Source organism: Protopterus annectens, chromosome 4.part0 (assembly GCF_019279795.1).
Source record: "Protopterus annectens isolate FY-2018-M chromosome 4.part0, PAN1.0, whole genome shotgun sequence".
In the NCBI taxonomy this organism is placed as follows: Eukaryota; Metazoa; Chordata; order Ceratodontiformes; family Protopteridae; genus Protopterus; species Protopterus annectens.
This window is the reverse complement of record NC_056733.1, coordinates 407,771,181-407,795,768: the sequence shown is the minus strand read 5'-3', so window position 1 is coordinate 407,795,768 and position 24,588 is coordinate 407,771,181. Positions and strand designations below refer to the sequence as shown.

At 37.7% G+C, this 24,588-nt stretch overlaps 1 protein-coding gene across 1 annotated transcript in view; it reads left to right on the top strand.

Moving 5' to 3' along the window:
* The window catches only part of AACS (acetoacetyl-CoA synthetase), a 1,424,505-nt gene that overhangs the window by 48,590 nt on the left and 1,351,327 nt on the right, over nt 1-24,588 (top strand). The window lies entirely within an intron of this gene.

Genomic DNA, 24,588 nt, shown 5'->3' with positions numbered 1-24,588 from the left:
AATGTGTATTGGGTTAGACATGTAAATGTATGAATGCATGTAAACACTAAATGGATTACAGTACTATGCCTCCTGCTACAAGTTTGTCTTAAAAATATTTTTATATAATCTTTTTATAGTTTTCTTCCAAGCTGAGCATGAATATTATCCAGTGAGACAAATGGTCCACCTGGTTAACTAAAAATTAAATAAATAAACAATCTTTAAGGCCTCATATGAATGTTTTTGCTTTAAATATAAGCAATGACTATGAAGTAGTGCCCTTGTTCATGCTATGACTGCTTTTGGCTATATTATTTGAACCCTTCAGCCTTTAATATCATTTAATATGGATGAAGTCTGTTGTGTGTGTTATTATACTATGTAAATATTCAGAGTTATAGAACTAGTCTTAATACATTCAGAGCATGAGGATGTGTTTGTGTACATGTGTGACAAAAACCTGAAAGGGTATACTGAAGTAGTTGAAAATACTATTTTGGAGTAACTAGATATGTGCGTATGTGTATGTATGTGTGTGTAATTAGTGTGTGTGTGTATATATATATATATATATATATATATATATATATATATATATATATATATATATATACACACACACACACACACACACACACACACACACACACACACACAGATATAATATATATTATATCAAAATAAACACACACACATACACCACGCACATGCATATGCATGCACAAAATGTGCAAAGAATACTGAGCAGTCAAATCTTCCTTTGGGCTTTTAGACTACCTCACAACATCTCTGGGCATGCAGTAATATCTGTATCATGCAAACCTCCTTTTGCCTTATTACGTACTTTGTGTGTATATAATAAATATTTATATCTATATCTGTATATATATATATATATATATATATATATATATATATATATATATATATATATCATATAGCTAGATATATGATTGTGGTACGTTTGATAGATTGCCATATGGTAGAATCACATGTAACAGAAAAAAAATGGGAGAAATCACTTTGGATAGAACTGTAGTTAGTCACATGGCTGTATTTTTTCTATATTCATGTTGAATTTTGATAAGTGGTTTTGTTTACTGATTTTTGATGAATGTGTGTTGCCATTCATGATTCTTTATTTGATGAAGTTAGAAGATGCTCTTATTAGTTTGTAAAGGTTACAGTAAGTAAATAAATAGTGCGGGTTAATGATTTTCTTATGGAGAAGCTCCTCTTACACTTCATATTGGAAATAATGCATGGAAAAATCTTATTAGTTAATAACAAATGTTATTTGAACCTCTTATTAAACTAGATAGAAATATCTTTATATGGTCATTAAAAATATACACACAAGACAACAAACAGAAATTAAAATCCTGCTGTTTCATTAACCAAATACTAATGAACTTTAAAAGATTTAACCAATCTAACCATTTAATCAAAAAACTTATCAATATCTGTCTTTCCAGTTGATTACACTAATGAATGTTTAATCTCCTTTGATCTCAATAAAATCTGTGAATTTAAAGAAAGTAACTTACTTTACTGGAATCAGTTTTTGTCTACAAACAAAATTCATTCAGCAAATTATTTAATTGCCAAGTATAGTTTAAGCAATAGTAATTCACTCAATATACAAGTCTGTAGAGAATTTTTCTACAACGAAATTATACTATCATTAGAAACTTATGGAACTAATACACCTAAAATTTTGGAACTAATGTTTAATATTAATAATGGCTCTCTAAGAGGCACTTCATTCATATCTATGATTTATAAAACTATTAGATCAGACTTTAATTTCATAGATGCCTTCTACTGGAACTACTCTACTAAAATAAACAAAGAAGAATTTATTACCAATAATAAAAAGCTCTTCCTAAGAGCAATAGGGAAAACAACAATCTCTTCCTAGTGGAAGATATATACCTGGAAATTTCTCCATAAATGCTAATTGATACCACAACGACTTGCCAAAATATGTAAAAAAATGATATGAAATGTTGGCGATGCAATGCAGAAAATGCTGATCCATCCAGAATACCAAAAAAGATTAATAAACAAAAAAAACTAACACAGTAATATTGAGAGAGGAAAACTATTTCTTCTCCCGATATTAAAACTACCCCCTCTCCCGTAACACTAGCCTGAAATTTGTCTGAATAGTGGCAGTGTTATGAGAAGGTTTTAATGATCCAAAAGTCCAGATCAACCGTGGTTTGAATTTCTACTATTCTTTATGTCACTAGTCTCAACAAAAGAATGAATAGAACAGAAAACGCTCTCTTTATTAGTAAAATCAACAAAGCTTTCGGGAATGTCCCTTCTTCAGTGTTTGATTAATACAATTAAAAATAATCTCATATATATGCAATGAATCACAAACCACCTGACACAGCCCTCCAATAAAAACACAAAACAATACACAAATTTAGCATAATTAATAAGTTGTCATTAAAATGCAGTTACATAAAAAAATATATAATATATCTATATATCCTTAGAGGTGTGCATAAAACTCATGAATAAGATTTCATAAGACATACAGTTAATAAATATAATGACTTTAAGCAGTAATAAAATTACTTGTATTGTTTTTGTTTAAAATCTAACATGGGTTTAATTATTACCATGTTATTTAACCCAGGTCCTTTGTCCGCTTCAAGCCTTAACATCCATTTGTACTCAGATACCTCCAATGTATTATTCATGGCACCAAACCTTAAATTTCTATTTATCACTTCTAAGACTTTGAATTTAAAATTATGCAATGTCCCTTTTTCTATTTTATTTTCTCTGAGGAAGCTACAGCAGGAGCTGTAGCGAAAACGTTGCTTGTTTTGTAATAAAAAGAGCGTTAAGACTAAATATCGCTGAGTGGACCTTGTGGCTTTCTGACTTCACTGATCCAGTCTGTTTTGTTGGTTTTTTGGTCGAGCAACAGTTTGTTTTCAGTGTTTGTGTCATGGCTACAGGGATTTCGGAAAGTCCTGGCAGCCCAATCATTTTTGGGACTCACAATGATCAGCAGGAGAATAACAAGGATATGAACAATTTGCTAGCAGCTATTACAAAAAGACTTGACATGCTTTATGGGCGTATGGACCAACTAGACTCTAGGATTGGGCAAGGTCCATTGAACAACAGCACATCAGGTACAGGCGCTTCTCTTTTGAACAGCTCTGATTTCATCACAGCGGCACAACGCCCTAATCAAACGCAAACTGGAGGTGCTCCCATTACCCAGAATACTACAACAGACAGGACCAGACTTGGCCCTACTGGTAACAACCACCACCCGGTGCTTATTGGCGTTCCCTCCTTACAGGATTGGATTTCTGATGCCAATTGCGTTTCTTTTGGGCAACAGGGAGAACAGGAATTACCGGCACACACAGACGTCAACTCCACGGACTCAATGGTGAGCAAACTCCATACTTTTGACAACAAGTTGGTCAAACTACGTAAATTACAACTAGAAGTCTCTTACTTTAAACAATGTGTGAATGATAAAATCATTCCAAAGGGACTACGTAGTAACTTTGCTCCTACTGGTCTTATAAATGATGACTGTTTTCTAAATGACCTAAGATCACTTTTTGACCAGCAAGGCTTTCAGCTTCTTGATTTAATCATTAAGCACTATTCCCGGCATATTTCAATATTAACTGCTGAACTTAATGACTTAGATAATTCCATCAAGGAAGACCTGGACTTCAACAATTTCAAATATGATTATACACGTATTTTTAACAGTATTGATGCCCTTCTCTTGAAACTGAAAGCTAACAAAATAAAAAAACTGAATCGTGACAACTTGGCATATCAACAAAATAAGGCATATGAAAAACTTTTTCTTCCTCGTACCCATCCTGGCAATGGCCAACAACAAAGTACTGAACAAGGCAGGCTTGATGATGAATTTGATTCATACCAGCTACCCTTAACATCACAAAATTTCCCGGGGCCCAATACAGCCCCCAGACGTAGTAACAGAATTCGGGCCAACCAATTTAATGGGAACAAAACCAGGAATAATATCCCGTCACAACCTGGTTTAAACTCTCCATTTCAAAACCAGAACTCTGACCATACTGGTTTTTTAGGGACAAGATACAACACCAGGTACCAACAACAGAGGAGGAACTGGAACAACTGAGGCCTTTCTCGATGGACAATAGGGGTGAAAATATACCCCCAGATATACCTGTCATTTTAAAAAACAGCAAAGGTGACTTTAACATTTACAATTTCACTGACTTCAGTATTGAGCAAGAATTGATTGACCTTCTTGCTCTAGGTAATTCATTTGTCCCTACTTGTCATTTTAACCTCACCGACACTATTATTGATGTTAAACACTTCACGAGAAAATTAAATTTGGGGTTGCTATTTTCTTCCCCTATGCAGTGTGAATTAAATAGCTTGAGACTTTCAAGTGTTTATAACCCCCCCTTACATCCTATTTTAGCTTTATTTGAAAAAGCTTGTGAGGTTGATTTAAGACATCTTGAAGCTCAGGCTAAATTTCGGGCAAGGAAACATAACTTCAATATCACTAAAGAACAGCACACCTTACTAAGGGAACTTGAAAACATCCCTATTCGAGTCCTTAAACCTGATAAGGGTGGGGGGCTTGTCATTTTTAACAATGATGACTACTCAGAACGGATGCAGAAGATCCTTAACAGCCCAGCTTATAGGTCCTCCTCACTCAATGAAATGAACACCACATTTGTCAGAAACAGAGGTTATTTCAGGGACTTGTTTCTTGCAGGGAAAATTAACAATGAGGTTTATCATTTTATAGATATCACTTTACCTAAAACACCTATAATTTTCGGAATTCCGAAAATTCACAAAAATCTACAAGACCCACCAATCCGAGCACTTATTGATGGGAGGTCTTCTATGACCCATCCTTGCGCCCGTTTGGTTGACAACATACTTAGCAAATATCTTAAAATGATACCCTGCATCTGTAAGGATTCTTGGTCCTTTCTTTCCAACATTAATCAATTAAAACCTGAACATGACTTCAACTTTCTGACAATTGACATTGTGGATTTATATACTTCTATCCCTCACCAGGAGGCATCAGAATGGGTTGGTTTACTTTTACATGAACTGGGAGCTCCCCAAATGGAAATAGATACAGTAACTGAACTTATAGACATCATCCTTACATCTAATTTTTTTATTTTTGAGAACCAATATTTTTTACAGACTCAGGGTATAGCTATGGGCTCACCCTGTGGGACAACTGTTGCAAATATGGTAGTAGCCTACTGGGAGAAAAAATTTCTTCTCTCTAATCCCCAAGTAGTGAAACATTTTATCTACTATACGAGATATCTGGATGATATCTTTATCCTTTTCCAAGGTTCTGAACAGGATGCTACTTCCATCATTGACTTCATGAATGGTACTACACCATTCTTTAAGTTTACTTTTCATTTTTCAACTGACTCCATTGACTACCTGGATGTCTATCTTGAAAAAGTGGACTTGAACAATACATTACTATCATCAATACACAGGAAACCTACCTACTGCAATTCACTTCTCCACTTTTCAAGTCAACACCCTTTCAGACAAAAAAGATCTATAGTCAAGGGTCAGCTGATTCGGGCAGCTAGAATGTGTAGCACCATGGAACTATTTGATAAGGAATGTACACTACTTTTTGACATGTTTTCAAATCAGGACTACCCAGTTGACTTATTGGAAGATCTCATCACAGAAGTCACCACTAAAAGACAGGAGGGCTTTTACAAACCCTTACTTTGTAACACGCTAAGACATTCTGGGGATGATTTCACAACTGAAGACCTAGTCTTAACACTATCCTCCCCCCCTTGTGATTTAGTAACAGTCTCTAGTAACAAACAAAACAAATTCTCCCTTAGTTTTACCACAGTATACAACATGGATTCTAGGATGATTAATTCCATTCTATTCAAAAACTGGTATTACATCTCTAGCCACAGTGGGTTAGGGGAAAAACTTGGGGAAAAACCATTAATAGTTTATAGGAGGGGTAAAAATTTAAAAAATTTTTTAGAATCTAAAAAACATCTTGATTTCCATTCACGGCAGAAAGGCAGTTTCCCATGTGGTAACTGTAATTTTTGCAAATACATTAGAACAGGGTGCACACAGACTGTAAATGGCAAAAAGATCATTTGCCATTACAAAGTCAATTGTAATACAAAATCTTTGGTTTACCTAGCACAATGTGTCTGCTGCTCAGCTTACTACATTGGAAAAACTGAGCAAAAATTCAAAGAGAGAATTTATCAGCATACCTATGCAATTAAAAAAGGCAAAGATGACAACGCGCTCTCTAAACACATTACACTTAATAAAGATCATAGTTTCCTTTTTTCTGCTATTGATCATGTCCCTCATAATATCAGAGGTGGCCCTGCCTCTATTATTTTGGAAACAAAAGAACTAGAGTGGCAACTAAAACTTGATGCATTCCAACCACCTGGACTAAATGATAATTGTAATATCTCCTGTTTATTAAAACTAAAGAGCTACCTGAGATAACACCATTTCCTGTGGCTAGTTCTCCTAATTCTACACTTATATGTCCCTGAGTTCGGCACACATTTTTAGGGACTGCCTATTTTAGGGTTTTCTCTCATGATAATATGACTCACATTTGAGTCCCACCCGTATTAATCCTTGTCCTACAACTTCAGGGAGGTTATTTTTTATCCAATAACCTGGTTGTTTTTTCAGGGATTATTTTCATTTCCATGCATTTTCATGCCCTCGTCACTTGGGGGTTATTCTCCATAGGTAGAATATACGGGGACATCCTGACCCGGTGGGACTGGACAGTTTTCACACTTCTTGCTTCTTTAGCAAGAACTGCAAGAACTTGAGGACGCCTTTTACTGGATTGTCAAAGTTTCTTAGGCCCGCACACTGGGGGGGTCACTCTTCCAACCTGGATTATTTTTCTTGTTTCTAATTGGTTGGTTCTAGACCACAGTCTGTTTTTCGCCCCTGTCTAGGGGATTATTTGACGTGTTCATGGCTCTAGCTGTCTTGTACATAATGTGTTTGACATCTTTACGGTGTTTGCACTTTTTGAAACCCGGCAAGGAATTACAGGGGTAAGGGGATTTCACCCAATCTTGGATTTCAAAACCCTAAAACACTTTGACTTGCAACCTCCGATACACACTAGATCTGCATTGAAGTGACCTTCTGGTCACACGCTAAGTGTATTGCTTGGTTCGGCAATTACAATTTGGTCCAATGTTTATGGTATTTACTGGTTCTATATGAACTACAGGATGACTTTAAAATTGTTGTTGGACCCCTACTTCCGGTAATTCACCTAGTTGAGTTTTCTAAGCGAGGTGGATTTCTTGTCTGTTCCTTGCAGGACTGACTTCTTGACATCAGTTCTTGCTTCGACTAAGCCCAGACCATGATATTTTATCCCCACGCTGAACAGTTTCCTTGGTTTGTTCTTGTCAGGACTGGGATCGCTCTATTTTATAATAAGGAGTTGCACAGGTACACATTTAGAGATTGAATTTTTCTCCAACGTCCAAAATGTCTTAAATATTTTTAATATTTCAAGGTTGGTTACATAGGACATGACTCTCCGTGGTTAAGTGGGGTAGATTTAATTTTTTCAGTAGTCGCTGATTCTGCCTTGTGCAGTATTTAGTGAACTTTAACGAACTGTTTCAGCGACACCCAAACATGTAGGATTCTTGCCTTGCCAGTACCAAGTTCAGTTCGATTGGCACGGCATTATGTTCTATGCTTACTCTCCATTTAGGGCTTATGGTACATGCAAGTTCGGACAGGTTCCGGTTTCTTTGTCAATGGTTTTTATTCTTATCATTTTACTTTAAATTCTCTTAAAGACTATAAGGTTTTAATTGAATGGCTTAGTCCTGGAATCTTTCTTGGTAGGACATGTTTTAGACTTGGTAGAAAATATGTGTTTTTGTTTACACTCTCTGTACCTTTAACAATGTTGCGCTGCCTCATTGTTTGGCGCGCTTTTATGTTTAAAAAGAAACTGCTACAGATTTTATTTTTGTACTCTGAGGAAGCTACAGCAGGAGCTGTAGCGAAAACGTTGCTTGTTTTGTAATAAAAAGAGCGTTAAGACTAAATATCGCTGAGTGGACCTTGTGGCTTTCTGATTTCACTGATCCAGTCTGTTTTTTCTTGGTTTTTCTATTTTATGCTGGGACAATGCATTAGAAGGAATATTCCTTCTCATGTCCTACTTGTGTTCAATAATGCGGTCTTCTAGGCTCCTCAAGCATTTTCCAACATAAAACCCTGAACATTGTGTGTAGGTAGCTAAATATACACAACCATCATAGTTCTACAAGTTGCTTGGTACTTAATTTCATATCTTAATTTACTTGTTGGATGTTCAAAAAACTTTCTATCACAAATATCGGAACAGCAACTACAAGCATGACAAGGGATTGTACCAACATTATATGTTACTTGATGTAACAGATTTACCTCAAAGTCTTTATAGCATAACCTTCTCTTTAAATGACTCATATTTCTATATGCAAACCTAGGTGTATGACCCAGTATTTCACATAGTTCAGGTTGACCCATCAAAATCCGCCAATTTTTTCTGATTATTGCCTCAACAAGTTTGGTCATGCAGTTATAGGTGGTGACATACCTTAGTACAAAATGTGAGTTTTTATCTTCCTCATTCATAAATGTATAATTACTAAAATATGGGCATGCATATGTATTTCTATTCTTTAATATATTATCTATTATTTCCAGAGTATATTTCATATTATATCCTCTACTTTGAAATTCATCACATAATGTATCCTTTTGTTCCTCACATTTGTTCTGGTCCGTATTTAATCTGCTAACTCATAATAGTTGGCTTGTAACAATACCGCTAAATACATGTCAAGCATGCATGCTTTTAGCATGCGTATACTTATTGACCTGTATGTTCTTTCTATAAACACATTTCTAATTCATCATTATGATCTTTATATATCTCAACATCTAAGAAGGACATTTTATCTCTAGAGAAGTTCATAGTGAACTTCAAGAAGTCCGTTGCATTATTCAAATAGTGAACAAATTCCATTAATAGCATTCACCCCGTATGCATTTGGTATGACTGTAAAAAGTGATGCTATATCCAGGGTCACCATTATATATTTTCGATTCTTGTTGTTGTCATACCATGGATATAATTTTTTTTAAAAAATCATTAGTATCTTTAATATAACTAGGACATGAGGTTAGATACTTGCTTAGTTTTTCCTGAACAAAAATAGACAAGGGTTCCATTGGCCACCCCCTTCCAGAGACAATTGGTCTCATTGGTGGTATAGTGAGGGACTTGTGTAGCTTGGGTATTCTATATATAACCGGAATAACTGGAGTTGAAACTGAAAAGTAGTTAAAAAGCTCAAGTGTAATGTCACCCTGCGTCTGCATCTCATACACAAACATATTTATTTCACTAATACTTTTTCTAACATCAACAAATGTAATTTCTTTAAAAACATGCTTATCATCCAGAAATTGTTTCATTAAGTCAATGTATAAATCTTTATCAAAAATCACTGTTGCTCCACCCATATCAGCTTGCTTAATGATAATATCTTTGTTATTAACCAACTGTTTGTAAGCCAACGACTCTGCATAAGATGTGTTATAAAACTTTACTTTCAGTCTATTCATGGAGACATCATTATATAACTGTCTCAGTCCATCCTCACATACAATGCTGAATGCATTTAGTGCTGGACAGTTATTTGGAATAAATGTACTTTTCTTTTTAAACTTACCAAATGTACCAATTTGAGTGTCCTTAAAGACCATTTTCAGACACACATTTCTAACAAACACTTTTAAATCAGTTAATGCCTCCACAATTGTATCGCTGCTACTGGCAATGAATTGTAGGCCCTTATTTAAAAGTTTCTCCATTTCAATAGTCAAAGGAAAAGTTGACAAGTTCAGTATGGAAGTGCATGGCTTACCATTCAACTGCGACCCTCTTTGCTGTTCGGTAGCGGGCTGTCGTTTTGTCTTTTTCCTATCACCAAATTGGTACGTTGTTGAGAACGCCCTCTCGACTGGGGGCGCTTCTTGACCTCTATCTTCTCTGGTAGTTTCAGCACTATTGGTTGAGATAGTTTTAAAAAAATCTCAGCTTGTTTTGTTTTTGATATAGGCATTGATCCACCTGAGGCTTGGCCTCGCTCTACTGGCAGGTTCATTGTCAGTGAGGTAGCTGTTGCTGCCTTGGTTTGACTGATATAATCTCGTGCACCAATCACATCATGCATAATTCCCATAGCAGCATTCTTACCCTCTTGATTGGGCTGCTGCAGTATCTGAACACGCCCTTCCTGAGTGAGCAGAAAATTTTCAAGTTCTGTAAAAGTATCCAACTCGTCCATTCTATTTCTTTTCTCCTTTGAATGAAAACATTTGTTATTATTGTTCGGATGGGTCTTTGGCTAAGAAAAAAATATGACCCATCCGAAAATCATTAATATCTCTTTGTAGTTTGTGTTGTTTAATGGCCTGTAATTTATTATCTAACATATTTATTCTGTTCAGCATCAGCTGATATGAATTTGATATACATGAAAAGTCACCTGAACCAGTCAGTTCATTTTCCATTTTTATGATATCTTCAGATAGTTCTTTCTCTATCGGCAAGAAATGTTCATTCATTAACAACATGAAGTCCTTACTTAGTTTTAAATTCAGCTGCTGCCAAGATTTCAGTAGCTCAGGATATGCATTAGCGTAGGCAGGCATTTTTTAAATCAAGTAACATATAATGTTGGTACAATCCCTTGTCATGCTTGTAGTTGTTCCGATATTTGTGATAAAAAGATTTTTGAACATCCAACAAGTAAATTAAGATATGAAATTAAGTACCAAGCAACTTGTAGAACTATGATGGTTCTATATTTAGCTACCTGCACACAATGTTCAGGGTTTTATGTTGGAAAATGCTCGAGGAGCCTAAAAGACCGCATTATTGAACACAAGTCGGACATGAGAAGGAATATTCCTTCTAATGCATTGTCCTAGCATAAAATAGAAAAAGGGACCTTGTATAATTTTAAATTCAAAGTCTTAGAAGTGATAAATAGAAATTTAAGGTTTGGTGACATGAATAATAAATTGGTGGTATCTGAGTACAAATGGATTTTAAGCTTGAAGCGGACAAAGTACCTGGGTTAAATAACATGATAACAATTAAACCCATGTTAGATTTTAGACAAAAACAATACAAGTAATTTTATTACTGCTTAAAGTCATTATATTTATTAACTGTATGTCTTATGACATCTTATTCATGAGTTTTATACACACCTCTAAGGATATATAGATATATATTTTTTATATAATTGTGTTTTAATGACAACTTATTAATTATGCTAAATTTGTGTATTGTTTTGTGTTTTTATTGGAGGGCTGTGTCAGGTGGTTTGTGATTCATTGTATATATATATATATATATATATATATATATATATATATCTATATGAGATTATTTTTAATTGTGTTAATCAAACACTGAAGAAGGGGCATTCCCTAAAGCTTTGTTGTTTTTACTAATAAAGAGAACGTTTTCTGTTCTATTCGTTCTTTTTTTAAGGTTTTAATTATGGTAAGGTATAGGGTTAGGGTTGGGGGAAGGGGCAGCATTAAGATTAACACCCATTACTAAAGAGGGCAGGGTGGTTGTGTCTCTGCACCACCTAAGTAATGGGTGCCAGATGGCAAGATGGCTCCGGCCCTGCACCACCTAAATAATGGGTGCTAACCCTAACCCTAATGCTAACCCTTTCTCCTCCCTAATGCTTCACCTTACTGTCATTAAAACCTTCCCATAACACTGCCACTACACAAGACAGACTCAGATATACAAATTCTCACAAACACACACAAGCAACACTACAACCATCTCCTAACCTAACCTTTAACCTAAAATACAGAAATATGCACTCTGACACAACACTCATCCTTCACTCACCCCTGACCTTAACCCTAACACACACACACACACACACACACACACACACACACACACACACACACACACACACACACACACACTCTTACCCCCCTAATCCCACTTACTTGTATGGACATTCTATACTATCAAAATATTTACTATTCAGCCATCCATACTGTCAACATTAAATCATGCCTATAGCTCTACCTGTGACTAGCATCATACATTGTCCACAGCACCAAGTACATTTTCCCCTGTTGTTTGTATGGTTCCTTCAGCACATCGTACAAAAAGTTCAAGTACCTATACTTTCTCTGTTGTTGTCTTTTGGCTTTATGAACTCCGGTCCACTAATGATTGGCAGTAGATTTTGACGAACGCCAAGGTTCCAGCTCAACGTTCAACCTTCAATGAAGGCACGCCCATTTACGCATGTCTTTCGAATGCCCACCCAACCATGGGGAGGACATACAGACTCCACACAGAAGGCACTCCCCGTACTCCAGCCGAGAATCGAATGGGAGAACCTCTTGCTGTGAGGCAACAATGCTACCGCTGCACCACCGCGGAAGTACCTATACTTTCTCTACACATACAAAAACAGACTCGCTAGATGTCCTGCTTTCATATGCGTAGAATATGCTCCTGTAGAAGAAAATTAATAATTTAACAAATTCAAAAGTATAATTATTATCAAGTAACTTATCTGGTTGTCCCGCCGAATCTTCTGCCCTACTACAGGACAAAATAACATTCTGTTATCTGGTTGATCCATCTGCTAAAGATTAAAATGCTCCACCACAGTTCTTCAGGAAAATACACTTTCTTTTCTTTTTTTCCCCAATTCCTGCAAAATATGTTTCAGTACTTACAAGAAAGGCACCTCCCCTGTGGCAGGACGGAAGTCTGTTTTCTTGCTGAGCAGCCAGTCAGCTTAAACGAATTGTATGCTGCATTTGTTCCTTTTGGCAAGCTAATGTATAAATGCAAAAAAATCCAAGAAAACATTTATTTATTTTTTTATTGGTACTGTTTCTGAATATTTGGCTAGTATGTAAGACATTTTTTTTTTTGCATTTGTGCGCATGTGTGCTTCTCTGTGTATATATGTACATAATGTACGTGGGAGGGAGCATAGACTTCACTCAACTGTTTAAGATTTAGCAGACCAACCTTGCATTTTGTTTTTAAATGTAGTCACTAAATAATGTAAGACCTGAGTTTCAAACTTGGCAGTTTTCAGAAAAAATATATTAATGTCAAGCCTGCATTCCAGCAATTTTTTTGTATATATCTTATCCTGATTTTGGTTCTTTGACCACTGTTAGTTTGTAGATTCCTTCCGGATTCCCGAGCTAAGAAGTTGAGAGGTATGGGTTGAGGACATAGATTCCTGTGTAGCTGTTATTGATGCATTTCTTCAATCATTCATTTCATCTTAGTCATTTGAGATGTACAGGTACAGTCATACAAGTAATTGCTGATCACATCTGTGTGTGTGTGTGTGTGTGTGTGTGTGTGTGTGTGTGTGTGTGTGTGTGTGTGTGTGTGTGTGTGTGTGTGTGTGTGTGTGTGTGCGTGTGTGTGTTCACAGGTGCTCTCAACTGTTTCTGGTTTTACCGACTGTCCCTGATTTTTGTTGAATATTTTTGTCTTTTCCTTCTAAGGTTTGTGTTTTTTAATGGACAAAAATGAGGATTGCAGTTACCAATAATGACAGACATTTGAGTTTCAGGGTTAATACCCTACAAAAAAAAAAAATCCTTGTTTCCTGCCTTTCTAAGTTAGTATAGTCCAGTTTTCAGGCTAGCGCTGAATTCAGGGCTGTGTTACAAGTTTCTGTGTTTGCCCATACCTTACTTGGATAGAAGGAAGTTTCTCTGTTCACCTGTGAGACAGGGGAGCTTTGAGCAACCTATCTGTCCCTGGAGGAGAGGTTCCAGCACAGAAGTTAGTAGTTTATTGGCCATTTTGGGCTAATTTCTATCTCTTTCATTTCCCTGCTATAAAAACCATGTTTGCACTGTTTTGCGTACCGGGCAGCGCCGGTTAGCTACTATTAAATTATTCCTGGCTCCACTGAGTCTCCTCTTCAGTTTTTCCCTTGAAACTAGTCAAACTCTCAACCTAAGCACTCAAAAAACATCCTACAGACCAGTTCTTGCTCAAACCTAATAGCAAGCACTAATATAACCTGACACTTGATTGCCCAGCAGGGCAAGGCTCTTTATTCACCTCTGACCAACCAAGCAACTAAGCAGCTCACCCTACTATTCAGGCATGACCAAAGGGCAATTTCAGGTGTACTGTCCAGTCCAGCTGGTGAATCTGGGTATCCTGAGGCAATGTTACAACTGCCTCATGTACACAGACAACCTTCTCTTCCTACCACAAAACACTAACATATGCGAGAGATGCAATTATACATCCAAACTGGAGGTTAAGCTGTCTCCACCCAAGACTGGAACAGATAGTCAAGAGGAGAAGGTTCACACTTGCACCACTCCTCCAGCCACACATAAACCTACTAAACCAGCACTGGCAAAAAATACACATAAATACACAAAATCATACTCGGAGGCTCTAAATAAAAACCTGCAAAAGCATCATAGACCTCCAAAGCAGACACCCAAACAACCTGCACCTCCCGTCACAAACCAGACAATGCATAAAACACAAAATCAGTGTGCCGCACAATCACAGCCCTTAAAGTGAAATAACATACCTAACACACTAGTAATAGGTGACTCTATAGTCAGGCACACTGATGTCCCACTCACTAGGCTGGACAAGCAGAAGGTTACTGTTAGCTGCCTGTTGGGAGCCAGAATCCGCCACATAACACAAACACTCAGGTCACTCCAGAACAAGTACAAATATGACTCTGTCATTGTTCATGTGGGTGTGAATGACCTGAGATGTACCTCCCTGGACTACATGAAAAGAGATATGGAAGAGCTCTCTGATCATGTAGCCCAGGCTGGTATGACCCTGACCCTGCGTAGCATCCTGCCGTCACCAAGAATGATACCTCAGTATAAAGAAAAAAAAATGATAAATTTCAACAATTGGCTAAGCTTCTGGTGTCATTCAAAGGGAATCCAGTGTCTGTCAGCCTGGGACGACATGCTCGACAAGCCGCGTTGCTTCGCAAGAGACGGCTTACATCTGTCACCCCTAAACTTTCGAATATTGGCCAAGGCTCTTGCTGCCCGCATAGTGCCTTTTTTTAGGCAAGGCTCAAAAGTCAAACCCATCTCCGTAAACAGCACAATTAACAAAAAACTGAGGGTTATGCTACTCAATGCCAGGAGTTTAAATCTCAAAATGCACGTGCTCGAAGCACTCCACAGTATGGAAAATGTCGACATCTGTTGCAGTAACTGAAACCTGGTTCAAGGCTCCAGAGAGAAGCCCAGCACTACCAGGCTACAACTCATATCACACGTTCGGCCACAGAACACTGACCGAAACACAAAAGGGGGGGGGGTGCATCCATATTCATCAAGGATGCCTACACCTCCAGGTTAGTGGTGCATGATACCTCTGAGATCATCCATGTGCAACTAACTTCGGGCAAATCTGCAATGCAAATTGTGTTCTGCTACAGGTCACACTCCATGACCCAGGACCACCACTCCACCTTTCTGGAGACACTGGAAAACATGAAGGTCCTACCGAACACTCTGATATTAGGTGATTTCATTTACCCTACCATTAACTGGGAAAACTACTCGAGTACAAACTCTCAGGCCCAGCGCTTCCTGGAATTCATCAACTCAAATGCCCTGGATCAGCTGATAAACTCCCCTACCAGAGGTGAAAACCTATTGGACCTGGTCATCACCAACATGGGCGACAGGTGTTCCACACCGGAGGTCAACCCATCACTGGTTAGATCAGACCATAAACTAAGCACTCTGGATGTCCACACCCCACCCCACCCCCCCCAACTAAGGAAAACCAACTAAGGAAACCACAGTAAAAAACTTTTCTAAAGCAAATTTCACCGTACTTAAGACAGAGGTGGTAAGTTTCACAGCCCCCACGCTAAAGGATAATGCTGCCAAAGATGCAGAAACCTTTACAAATGCACTCTATAAGCACCTACAAGGTTGCATGGATCATGCCATCCGAAGCAAAACCAAGACTCACTCCTCTAAGAGAAGGAAGCCAGTCTGGTGGACCCCTGCCATAAACAGGCTATACAATAGAAGGAGGAAACTAATTCAGAAAAAAAGCAAATCCCAAAAAGGAAAGACATCCTTGATCAGTATCAGTAAGAAACTATGGTCCCTCATAAAATCATCCAAGGCTAACTTCGAAAGAAAAATAGCCAAGGATTCAAAAGATAACCACAAAGCCTTCTTTAGGTATGTTAAGAATCTAAGTGGCAACTCGCAGATATGCACTGAACTAGTGCAAAATAGCACAAAATATATTAAAACTACTGATATTGCCAACATCCTGGCAGATAGGTTCAGTGCAGACTTCACCCCCCTCTCACCCCCAAAAGGGCCCACAACAATACTGGAAAAGTGTAGTGTCCCGGAAATCACAGATGCACAAGTGAAAACAGCCCTTTCAAAAGCCAAAAACACAGCATCAATGGGGCCAGATGGTGTCCCAGGCTGCGTCTTGCACGAACTACAGAACGAACTAACTCCCCACCTAAACACACTGTTCAACCTCAGCCTCTCCACAGGCTATGTGCCCATAGAATGGCACACAGCAACGGTTATTCGACTCCACAAAGGAGGGGCCACAACTGACCCTGGTAACTATTGCCCCATAAGCCTGACTAGCCTGTTCTGCAAGGCTATGGAGCACATCATTATGGAACTCATTAACAAAGACATTGGGAAACTCCAAACACTTGACCCAACCCAGTTCGGCTTTGTTAAGGGCAGATCATGCCTACTAAACCTGGCTGACTTCTTTGAGACAGTCACCAAGGTCATAGACGAGGGAAAGGTGGTTCACACAGCCTTCCTCGACCTCGCCAAGGCTTTCGACACCATTCCCCACTCCGGTATTACAGAAAAACTCACCAGCCTGAACATAAATCCCTATGTCACGAGATGGGTTCCTAACTGGCTTACAGACAGAACTCAAATGGTAAGAATAGTGGGCTCCAGGTCCGACTCTAAACCAGTCACGAGTGGTGTCCCGCAAGGCTCAGTCCTGAGACCCCTACTGTTCAGCATATACTTCTCAGACATACAGGTAAACACAGGAGGACTATGGCTAATCAAGTTCGCCGATGACTGTAAACTGGGAGCCATAATTGACTCTCTGGCTGACACGGACATCCTCCAAAAGGACCTTACTGAGACGGACACCTGGTGTCAAAGTCATGGCCTCCAGCTAAATGCCCAAAAATGCATAGCCATCCCATTCGGGAAAAACAAAACGCCCACGAATTACCACATAGGTGGCAGCCCCCTTAATACAGAAGAGGTAATAAGAGATCTGGGGATCTAGGTAGATAGTAATGTCTCCTTTGACAATCATATTGCCAAAGTAGTTAGGAAATCCTTCTATGTGGCCCATCTAATTACTAAAGGGTTCGCATCTAGAAATAAAGAGGTTATGGCACCCCTCTACTCATCACTCATCAGACCCATCATAGACTACAATGCCCCATTTGGGATGTACCTCACAAGACACTTCCAACAGCTGAAAAGACCACAAAAGTACCTCACCAAGAGGATTACTGGCCTCAAACATAAGTCCTATGCAGCCCAACTGAAAAAACTCCAGCTGTACTCAGTGGCATATCACTTACTCAGAGGTGATTTCTGCCTGACGTACAAAGCCATGTCCAACTCAGAATTGGTGAACATGCTCCACCTAAAGAAATCCAAGTCACTGAAAGCCACGCGCTCTAGTGAGCTAAACCTCACCACAACAATAAATAGAACATGCTGGAGGGATAGATTCCTGTTACAGAGACTCCCCATGCTTTGGAACAAAATTCCAAACTACATTAGGTAGAGCCCTTCACTAACACTCTTCAAGAGAAACCTTGACAAGTGGATGGGTAACAGAAAATACTTCCCTGGGATCACTTCATTGGCTCTGCTTGACAGAGGATTAGTTAATTAATCAATGGGGCAGCAAAAGCCGGCACACTCTGGTTAGGCTTGTAAATGCCCTTGGGCAGATAGCCTAGTACCTACCTATGAACCTAAGAAAAGCATACTAATGCAAAGCCTTTCTATAAACTTTTTGATTATATCAGGGTAATACCTCTTCCTGATTTTGGTCCTCTGCCTGATATTATATATAAATATCTTAGATAGTGTCCATGTAGCAGCATGGCGGACAAGCATTTCATAGGACATCTTAGTACTCAAGTGCCTGTTGATCCGAATACAGATGTTTGCAAGTGAGAAAGTGTGATTTATTTTTATGCCGAATTATGAATATGTGATATATTAATATTTCTGTTAATAACTTGATCCAGATAGAGTATGAGATACTCCATGGTACTAAATGAGAGACTACATAATGTTGCAAAAATTGTTAGTGGTACCCGCTGTCTTCCTAGTACTTATTTGCATGTATGCATACATGTTTAGTAATAAACTATGCGTAGATGCATAAATATCATAGTTCTGTGAATATATCAGGCATTGTCTACCTAGGCAGATTATGGTACTGCATTTTCCATGCAAAGTCATCAGAGAAGTCAGACATTGTGCTGCAGACAGTAATATGATTGCCTCCTTTCTCCCTGGCTTGTACAAATAATTTTACCTGTATTTTTTTGCCATGTTTTATTAGTGAACAGAAATAATGTTGGTAATAAACAAGGGAAGTGAGAGGATTTGGCATAGTGGTTAAGGTCTTTACCTCACAGATGCAAGGTACAGGGTTTGAGTCGGACTTTTAATTATTGGCTAGGCCTGTAATAGTTTGTAGACTAACAGCCTAGTGTTTACCATTGAACGTAGCACATATTGGCTGGTGACATCACATTGGTCATGTAGTCTAGGTTCAAGTGAACCTCTTGCTGAAAGCTTTGCTCTTCTAAGATCAGAGTGCCACTAGTCATAATATATATATATATATATATATATATATATATATATATATATATATATATATATATATATATAAAATGTAATGTTCCCAGTGATTATTTTTTGCGGTATCATACCTTGGGCAGTTTAGTCTTTCAATTTCAGTGAGTCAAATTATTCATGATCTAATATTAATAAAACAATGTTTTCACTGTTTGATAATTCAGAAAGATGGATGTGGAAACCATGGTTTCAAAGAGATGCAGCAGTTTCATTCATTAAGACAAATTAGAACCATGTATTCAGGTTGATACTCTTTTGGAAGAGGTGGTGTGGATTCCTATATCTATAAATAAAAATGTAAATGTTCGTTTCTTCAAAATCTTAAATCTCTGAAAGTTCTTCACCGATTGCTTTGAAATTTTCACACAATGTTGCATTCGAATACGCGCATGTTTTTATATACCTACTATTATATAGATGTCACACGTTGCATTCGAATACGCGCGTGTTTTTATATACCTACTATGGATTCTATATATTTGTATACAAATATGCAATTTTATATGTTTTTGTTATAACTTTCTTACTTCTTTTTCAGTGCAATCGATCTGCTTTAGTTCATCCAAATAATGCCTCGCAGAGGATCAAACTTAGGTTGTCATACTTGCGGAGCGGAAGCAGTGCGACGAGTAATTGCAAATCAAACTGAGGAAGAATGGGCATCAGTGAACGAGTGAAACAGAAAAAAAATGGCTCAAATACGTGCCGAGGAAGCAGCAGAGCAACGTGCAGCCAGACTTGAGGATGCACGGTTGCGAGCACAGCGATCGTGTTCTGCAGCTTCAGATCTGCTTCGTTCTCCAGGATTGACACCAGCAGACGAAATAAATGCTTGCCTGAAATACTCTACTTTGTGGCGATACATAAAGATGTTAAAATTAACTACAAATATGCATGTCCAGCTGCAAAACGATCGATCAGCTGAGATATTCTCACATCAATTGCTGGAAATTGGGAACGGAAAGGTGCCGGTTGATCTGACCTCAGGACGAATTTCATTGCCTCATAACTTCTGCAATTTAGTGATGTCAAAAGAAGAATTGGTTGAAAAAGTATTTCCCAGTATTCAAACCAATTATAAGAATCATGATTGGCTGACTGAACGAGCTATTCTTGCGGCCAAGAACAAAGACGTCTACGAACTTAACAATATTATTCAGTCTAACATTCAAAGTGAGGCAGTCACATATAAGTCCGTTGACACTGTTGTGGAAGCAGATGAAGCGGTTAATTATCCAACAGAATTTTTGAATTCACTCGATCTGCCAGGGATGCCATCAAGACGTACTGCAATTGAAAATTGGCGTGCCAATTATCATATTGCGAAATATCAACCAGCCAAAGCTTTGCAATGGCACGCGGCTTGCAGTAAAAAAATTAATGAGCAACATCATAGAAGCAACAATCTTGACAGGACCTTTCAAAGGTGAAGATGTCCTCATTCCTCGCATTCCTATGATTCCAACGGATATGCCATTTCAATTTAAGAGATTGCAGTTCCCAATTCGATTGGCGTTTGCAATCACCATCAACAAAGCTCAGGGCCAATCTTTAGAATTGTGCGGTTTAGATCTACACACAGATTGCTTCTCACATGGACAATTATATGTTGCGTGTTCTAGAGTCGGAAAACCAGACAATGTCTGTATCTGCACAGACAATGGAACAACAAAAAATATTGTATACCCACAAGCATTGTGAAATTAAACATATTAGAAACATGCACTTTCTCTTTTCTTTCTTTTCCATTTAACCAGACTGAGCCATAGCAATGAGTGGCCAGGTACAGCTAGTATATATATATAAATATTATAAAGGCTTTGCTAGTTTCCTTCTGAGTACTTTTGCATGAAGGTGCAAAGCTAACGGTTGTTTAGAACTGCATGCTTCTTTTAAAAAGAGTGACATGAGGTGTGTGTGTGTGTGTGTGTGTGTGTGTGTGTGTGTGTGTGTGTGTGTGTGTGTGTGTGTGTGTGTGTATTTTTAGTCTCTTACAATGGCCATGTTTTTGGTACATAAGAGTAATGATGCATAGCAGTCTGCATAAATGCCTGATTTACAGATGTTTGAGGCACGTGTGGGTCAGCATGAGGACAAGTCCATTGCAGTTACTTACTGTAGCTGTACAAGATGTATTGCAGTGATTTTCAACTTCATCATCACATTGATTGATAGGAGATGATATAATTATGTATGTGTATGTTTACTGGGGCGTTCCAAATGATACATTTTTTTGTTGGCATCATTCATATTCTCATATTCAGATTTATTTCGGTAGCTATAAGTTATGCAGTAGTACAACACAAAAAAATAAACAAAAGGGGATGACAATAATGCAAACAAATATAGCAAAAACAAAAAAGAAAGTTTTTTTTTTCAGCTGTGTATTTTTTTCTGGTCCCCTTAGGTGTCTGTAATAGGTACACCAATGAACGATAAATACCAGTCATAGTATGGTTAGAGAATATCAGATAATTTATGTAGTGGAACATGCAGCTGTTTGTATAGTTATGGAATAAGTGCATTGTTGCACTGAGAATCGGTTACATTGTGATGTCATGACAGAGTAATCTGTTATTTTCTAGAAATATTATTAATATAGGTTATAAGTTAATAATTATAATAATAACCTGAACCAGAGGCAGTTTATATGATACCCTATGATATCAAATGAAAGCCTGAAAAATGATGCAGAGGTTGTGAATGATATCTGTGGTCTGCCTGCCAATGGTCCTAAGATATTTAAACTTGTTTAGTAATGCAGTCTGCCTACTTGCATGAATATAATGTTACTGTAAACATTGCAGGAATTCTCTCTGGAGTCATTGTAAAACAATATTTCACATTTTGAGTTAACCTAGAGGTAAAGAGTAGCTTCCACAGACAAGTGATGTATGCTGTACCAGAGAAAATCTGTATTATTTTCTAGAAATATTATGCATATAGGCCATACGTTAATAATTATATTAATAACTTGAAGCAGTTTGTTTATATAGTACTCCATGGTATCAAATGAAAGTATGATAAATGATGCAAAAGTTGTGAATGATACATGTAGTCTGCCAGCCACAGATCTGCAGATATTTAAGCTTGTTCAGTAATGCAATTCACATATTTGTATAATGATCATATTTCTGTAAATATCTCAGGAACAGTCTTTCAGGATGCATTGCAAAATATTATGTCATATGCCCAGCCACCACAGACTTTAGGAGTGGTTCCTCAGACAAGTGATGTATTCTGTACCAGGAAAAAACTGTGTTATTTTCTAAAAAAATATTATGAATATAGGTCGTAAGTTACTAATTATATTAACAACTTCAACCAGAAGACATTTACATGGTACTAGATTGTATCATATGAAAGCATACACAATGCTGAAAAACTTTGCACTAATAGTTTGTGTCCAGATAGCACTGCTTTGCAGATATTTATAAATATTTCTCCATTAAATATGCAAGTATATATGCAAACCATAATTATGCAGATGGCTCTGAAATGGAGTGCCATCTACAAAACTGCTTTTCAGCAAATTGAAGACCACATCTGCATGAACAAAAGTCACACTGATAGTTGGGGTCTATCTACTATGGTTACAGAGATATTAATACTTGTTTGCATAATTATAATCATTAATTGTACATATTACTGAATTATTCTTTCAGTATAAAATTACTAATATGTCTGGCTGGCATGTTAGTGTCACAATTGTAAAGAGGTGTGTGCAGAATAACTATCTGATTTTAGCTTTTTTTGTAACTTTTATTGTTTTTGAGATAAATGCATTTGTTTACAGATATGTTGAAAAGCTGCATTCTCAGAATTTTAGCTCAAAGGCTGTCCAGCCAGGAACTCTGCAGGTGTCAGAAGATGTGGAATTCCACTCAGGCTAGATGCAAAAGAAATATGTGTGTTTATATATATACGGGTCCTTATCAATTGACCGAGATTTCAGAAACTCGAACTCCATTATGTTCAAGAACATGTGATTGAGTTTTTGAAAACTCAGGGCTTTTGAATGGAGATTGTAGTATAGCAAGCATCAAGAAATGTAACCTCTTCCCTCCCTCACTGTAGTGTGATCTTGGAGTTGGTATGTATAATTTGCAGGGGGTGTGGGAAGTGGAGGGGGGATTGCTTCCTTGCAAAAATGTAAAAAAGTTTTTGTTTTTTTTTGATGTTCGAGTTTTTGGAAACTCAGTCATATGTTTTTGAGTTTCTGAAAAGTTGAATTTTTGACATAGATCCATATATACATATACATACAGAGAGACAGAGAGATAGAGATACACGCAGTATCAGACATTAACTCACACAGCAAAACATTTGCCTACACCCTTCCGGAAAACTCTTTATTGCTCCCTCACAATGATTCAGTGTGTGAAAGGTGTAGGTTTTTTACTTCACTTGGAGGCTACCTTTTCATTTCAGAATACACTGATAGCATAGAACACTTCCACTAAAGAAGTTTACTCTGAGGTTAAGAGAACACAGCCTAAGCTTTCCAGGCTAATGATTAAGAAACCTAAGACATTAGTTCACACAACAATGCAACCACCTCCAACCTTCGCACCCATATCCAGTACCTACAGCTCTAAGAGACACAAATGAGCAGACTTCAAACCCCTATGGCCCACTGAGACTGCATGTAACCATATCAGTGTTTTAGTACTAGGTGACGCTATTGTCAGGCATATGGACACCACCATCAGGCTGGATAAGCAACAGGTTGAAAGCTGTCTTTCTATAGCTACTATCTGGGGTATAACAAGTCCTATTCTTATATTCCTCCATCCTGACAGATATGATTATGACTTGGTAGTGGTTCCATATGATGGTGAATGACCTTAGGAGCTCTACCCATAGAGACCTGTAGAAGAATATAATTAAGCTTGCTATGCATGTGTTTGAGCCAAGAATGACACTGGTCTTGAGTGGTATTTTTCCATCATCCAGAATGATGCCAAAATTTAAAGACAAGATAATTGGTTTTAATAATTGCATATGTGACTCTAGCTGGTGTTGCTTTAGGAGAATCGGGTATGTGTCAAGCTTGAGGTGATCCTGCTTTAACAGGGATGGTGTGCAGTTCTCTTATCAAGACTTTCGCATTCTGCCTAAAGTCCTTACTGCCCCCTATAGTGCCTGCTTTACTTAAATTCCAGTGATGGACATAACAAACCCATCCTAGTAGATTCTAATTTGAAGCATCGTAATGTGGTTCTACTTAGCACCAAAAATCTAAAAAAAAAAAAAAAATCCTAAACTCGAGGCTGTCCTGTAGCTTGAACATATTCCTGTATGTGTAGTTACAGAGACATGGTTTCAGAGAAATGAAATCCCTCCTGTTCTTGAGTGTAGTACCTATCACATCTTTAAACCTCGTGGAATTGTGGGGAGTATTGGTATTTGTCAAGGGTATCATCACCTCATTTCAGATTCTGCTGTACAACACATTTGAAATCCTAGATGTCCAAATCACTG